The following is a 6,039-nucleotide window of genomic DNA, read 5'->3' as shown; positions in this document are numbered from 1 at the left end:
AAAATATAAATTACAATTTCTAATATTTCTCATTCACAGAACTCGTTGTTCTGATCAGTGCCATTTGATGGCAAATACTTTCAAACCTGAACAACTGATGGACAACAGACAAAGCTATTATTGCAACTGGTTTTGAGCTATAGCTCTCCTGAGTCATGAATATACAATGCATACAATGAAAGTGAACCTCTCTAAGGAGAGTTGCCATACTCACTGGATAAAGTTACTTACTGGATACATTTGACACTGTGCACATGGTAGTTACTTGGCTCCAGACGACGAATACATAGCTCATGTTAAATAGGAGTAATTAAACTTATCACAGACATGCAGAGGAACCTGACCGTAGTAACATTCCAGGGGTGATTTGAGATAGAAAGTACCTCCTTTACCGGTGTATACCAATTGCTGTACCTAAAACTTTTAAGGTGCTGGACACAATGATGTCAGACTTTTTATGGAATAATAAAAAGCCACATATCCGTAAAGCCATACTGCAAAATCTAAAAGAACTAGGGGGTTTGGGGCTCCCTCACTTTCAAAAATATTATTGGGCTGCAAACACTCGTAATATCATGTTTTGGATTCAACTCCAGGGGCAATCATACAATCCAAATCCTGTATGGCCACATCATTAAGAGCTATCGTATGCGCTCCCGTACCAGCTCCATTTGCTACCTTCAGTAAGAATGACCTAGTTAGACAAACTCTCAATATATGGAATAACCTAAGGCTGAACCTAGATATTAGAGATATTCTTACCAACTCCTCTTTAGTTTGTAGGCTATTTCCACCATCCCTTGCAGAGAAAGCTTTTGATATTTGGAGACAAAATGGTGTGACATTTTGAGCCTGTAATCAAACCCACAATAGCTGATGCTCCAGATACTCAACTAGTCTCAAGAAGGCCAGTTTTATTGCTTCTTTAATCAGCACAACAGTTTTCAGCTGTGCTAACATAATTGCAAAAGGGTTTTCTAATGATCAATTAGCCTTTTAAAATGATCAACTTGGATTAGCAAACACAATGTGCCATTGGAACACAGGACTGATGGTTGCTGATAATGGGCCTCTGTACGCCAATGTAGATATTCCATTAAAGATCAGCTGTTTCCAGCTACAATAGCCATTTACAACATTAACAATGTCTACACTGTATTTCTGATCAATTTTATGTTATTTTAATGGACAAAAAAATTGCTTTTCTTTCCAAAACAATGACATTTCTAAGTGACCCCAAACTTTTGAACGGTAGTGCATTCGGAAAGAATTCAGACCCCACATTTTGTTACGTTACAGCCTTATTCTAAAATTGATTAAATTAATGTTTTTCCTCATCAATCTACACACAATACCCCATAATGACAAAGTGAAAACAGGTTTTTAGAAGTTCTTGCAAATCTATTAAAAATAAAAACAGAAATACCTTATTTACATAAGTATTGAGACCCTTTGCTATGAGACTCGAAATTGAGCTCAGGTGCATCCTGTTTCCATTGATCATCCTTGAGATGTTTCTACAACTTCATTGGAGTCCACCTGTGGTAAATTCAATTGATTGGACATGATTTGGAAAGGCACACACCTGTCTATGTAAGGTCCCACAGTTGACAGTGCATGTCAGAGCAAAACCCAAGCCATGAAGTCGAAGGAAATGTCTGTAGAGCTCCGAGACAGGATTGTGTCAAGGCACAGATCTGGGGAAGCGTACCAAAAAAATCTGCAGGTTCCCAAGAACACAGTGATCTCCATCATTCTTAAATGGAAGAAGTTTGGAACCACCAAGACTCTTCCTAGAGCTGGCTGCCTGGCCAAACGGAGCAATCGGGGGAGAAGGGCCTTGGTCAGGGAGGTTACCAAGAACCCGATGGTCACTCGAACAGAGCTCCAGATTTCCTCTGTGGAGATGGGAGAACTTTCAGAAGGACAACCATCTGTGCAGCACTCCACCAATCAGGCCCTTATGGTAGAGCGGCCAGACGGAAGCCACTCCTCAGTAAAAGGCACATGACAGCCCGCTTGGAGTTTGCCAAAAGGCACCTAAAGACTCTCAGACCATGAGAAACAAGATTCTCTGGTCTGAAGAAACCAAGATTGAACTCTTTGGCCTGAATGCCAAGCGTCACGTCTGGAGGAAACCTGGCACCATCCCTATGGTGAAGCATCGTGGTTGCAGCTTTATGCTGTGGGGATGTTTTTCAGTGGCACGGACTGGGAGACTAGTCAGGATCGAGGGAAAGATGAACGGAGCAAAGTACAGAGAGATCCTTGATGAAAACCTGCTCCAGAGCGCTCAGGACTTCAGACTGGGGTGAAGGTTCACCTTCCAACAGGACAGCAACCCTAAGCACACAGCCAAGACAACGCAGGAGTGGCTTCGAGACAAGTCTCTGAATGTCCTTGAGTGGCCCAGCCAGAGCCCGGACTTGAACCCAATCAACTCTGGAGAGACCTGCAAATAGCTGTGCAGCAACGCTCCCCATCCAACCTGACAGAGCTTGAGAGGATCTGCAGAGAAGAATAGGAGAAACTCCCCAAATAGAGGTGTGCCAAGCTTGTAGCGTCATACCCAAGAAGACTCAAGGCTGTAATCGCTGCCAAAGGTGCTTCAACAAAGTACTGAGTAAAGGGTCTGAATACTTATGTAAATGTAATATTTCAGTTTTTTATTTTTAATACATTTGCAAAAATTTCTATAAACCTCTTTTTGTTTTGTAATCATGGGGTATTGTGTGTAGATTGATGAGGGAAAAAAACACTATTTAATCAATTTTAGAAAAAGGCTGTAACGTAACAAAATGTGGAAAAAGTCAAGGGGTCTGAATACTTTCCGAATGCACTATATTTATATTTCCCACAGGTACCATCTCACACCATTTTGGATGTTATATTGAAAACCTACCCAACTGCAAAATGATGTCTATCAGCTGTGTATTCAAAATTATTAACCTTTGGCACTCCATGCCTACAATCATTGAGATAAACTTGGGAACAGGATTTAGGATTCAAAATTTCAAATATAGCTGTGAGCAGCAGTGAACGGAGTTCACAGGATGACAGAAAGGACAAGATCAGTTGGATAACAAAGCAAGCACTCGATCGGTGTGGAACAATCTCTTTATGTGCAATCATGAGTCTAAATACAAAATATGGAGTGAAGATGAGGAGATGATGATTTTCAGCATTAGCGTTACATATGCAAAGAATGAGTTGTTAATAGTTTCCTTGTTTTTTGAGATATCAACACCAAATTCAGTGTGGGACGTCCATGACGCCCACATCCCTCCGGCTAATTGGGCAACTTTTGCACATTCCTTGTTGTCTGAGTGAGGGAAATGCTGTAAATTAAGAGGACTCTGTATTTTGAAAGACGAGACATTGAGGATTATAATAAATACCGCTTTGATGTCATACAAGCAAGTGAAACACACGTGAGTCCAAATGTGCACGTCACATTTCCGTATAATAAAACTCATGTCATGTACAGTGTCAATGTTTATGATCACTATGTTTGATGTACAGTTACAAGATGACATGGCGTCATACCCTTGGTTGTTCTGAACAGAATGACCCTATGTTTGTCTATTGTGAAGAAAATTCACCACGGCACACACCTGAATGGACTCATGTCTCCTTTCTATGTGCATCAAAATGGATGTTTCCCTGAATTGCATTGTGAAAGCCTCACACTGTAATATCGTATTTTATAACTTAGCTAGTCATGTTGGCAATAGAACAGGCTTTCAAATGATGCTCACCTGACCCAGATTGCGATTTATAATGGACTATTTCTTGGATTACGTAAACAAAAACAGTAATTGTGTGAGGGCGGGGATGCATGGTTGCGTTCCAAACAAAACAACTACATGTGATTGGTCTAGTTCCTCAACGGCACAGCTAGGAGCTTAAAAAAGCACCTCATAGTTGAAGACTTTTTTGAGTCATAAAAGTGCATTGAAATTACTTAGGAACTGTGCACATTTTGGACAGGTGTGTGGCCACTTGGAGACACCAGTTAGTTATCTCACTCAAACCCTTGTCATTTTTTATTTCTTAGCATATTCGCGTATTTGCTAATATGCATCTACTGGTATAGTGTGGCCATCTTTGACTGCATCAACACTATTTTCTCAAACTCTTTAGGGACTATTGTGATGAGTCCAAAGACCAAATTTGGAGTGAATCTGACTTTTAGTTCATGAGATGTTTTAATGATTATTTTAAGCATTAGCGTTGCATAGTCAAAAAAGTGAATTGTTAATAGTTTTTCTTTTGTAATATTTAAATGACAAACTTAACATGCTTCATCATGGTAATGTATTTGATGACCCTAAACAGTTTCAATTTGATAGGCCATTGTGAAGTGGGTTTACAAAGGATTTAAATGGACAAGTCAAATCTGATTTCCAGATGTATCAATAACTCAGCCATCTCTTAACCAATCCCTTAGCTTTTCTTAAACTATATTAAGACATGTACCATGGGCCTACATGCCAAATTTGGAAAATCTATCCTGACAGACCTTATGGGTCCTTGAGGCAAATTCGTTCAGCATGAGGAAAGACACCTACATACAAGGTCTCCAGGTCAAACGGGGCTGCGGATATGAGGGTTTAAGTGAGACTGCTTGTAACAGTGCCACTTATAGGCCAATCGGTGCCATTATTTTTCATTCAAGTTACACATGGACTATGTGATCACGCTCTCCGTAGCCGATGTGAGTAAGACTTTTAAGCAGGTCAACATTCACAGGGCCGCAGGGCCAGACGGATTACCAGGATGTGTACTCCGAGCATGTGCTAACCAACTGGCAAGTGTCTTCACTGACATTTTCAACATGTCCCTGACTGAGTCTGTAATACCAACATGTTTCAAGCAGACCACCATAGTCCCTGTGCCCAAGGACACTAAGATAACCTGCCTAAATGACTACCGACCCGTAGCACTCACGTCTGTAGCCATGAAGGGCTTTGAAAGGCTGGTCATGGCTCACATCAACACCATTATCCCAGAAACCCTAGACCCACTCGAATTTGCATACCGCCCCAACAGATCCACAGATTATGCAATCTCTATTGCACTCCACACTGCCCTTTCCCACCTGGACAAGAGGAACACCTACGTGAGAATGCTGTTCATTGACTACAGCTCAGCGTTCAACACCATAGTGCCCTCAAAGCTCATCACTAAGCTAAGGATCCTGGGACTAAACACCTCCCTCTGCAACTGGATCCTGGACTTCCTGACGGGCTGCCCCCAGGTGGTAAGGGTAGATAACAACACATCTGCCACGCTGATCCTCAACACGGGTGCCCCTCAGGGGTGCGTGCTCAGTCCCCTCCTGTACTCCCTGTTCACCCATGACTGCATGGCCAGGCACGACTCCAACACCATCATTAAGTTTGCTGACGGCAACGATGAGACAGCCTATAGGGAGGAGGTCCGAGACCTGGCCGTGTGGTGCCAGGATAACAACCTCTCCCTCAACGTGATCAAGACAAAGGAGATGATTGTGAACTACAGGGGGAAAAAAAGAGGACTGAGCACGCCCCCATTCTCATCGACGGGGCTGTAGTGGAACAGGTTGAGAGCTTCAAGTTCCTTGGTGTGCACATCACCAACAAACTATCATGGTCCAAATACACCAAGACAGACGTGGAGAGGGCACGACAAAGCCTATTCCCCCTCAGGAGACTGAAAAGATTTGGCATGGGTCCTCAGATCCTCAAAAAGTTATACAGCTGCACCATCGAGAGCATCCTGACTGGTTGCATCACCGCCTGGTATGGCAACTGCTCGGCCTCCGACCGCAAGGCACTACAGAGGGTAGTGCGTACGGCCCAGTACATCACTGGGGCCAAGCTTCCTGCCATCCAGGACCTCTATACCAGGCGGTGTCAGAAGAAGGCCCTCAAAATTGTCAAAGACTCCAGCCACCCTAGTCATAGACTGTTCTCTCTGTTACCGCACGGCAAGCGGTACCGGAGCGCCAAGTCTAAGTCCAAAAGGCTTCTCAACATCTTCTACCCCCAAGCCATA

Source organism: Coregonus clupeaformis, chromosome 1, assembly GCF_020615455.1.
Source record: "Coregonus clupeaformis isolate EN_2021a chromosome 1, ASM2061545v1, whole genome shotgun sequence".
In the NCBI taxonomy this organism is placed as follows: Eukaryota; Metazoa; Chordata; class Actinopteri; order Salmoniformes; family Salmonidae; genus Coregonus; species Coregonus clupeaformis.
Note: the sequence above shows the minus strand (reverse complement) of the source record.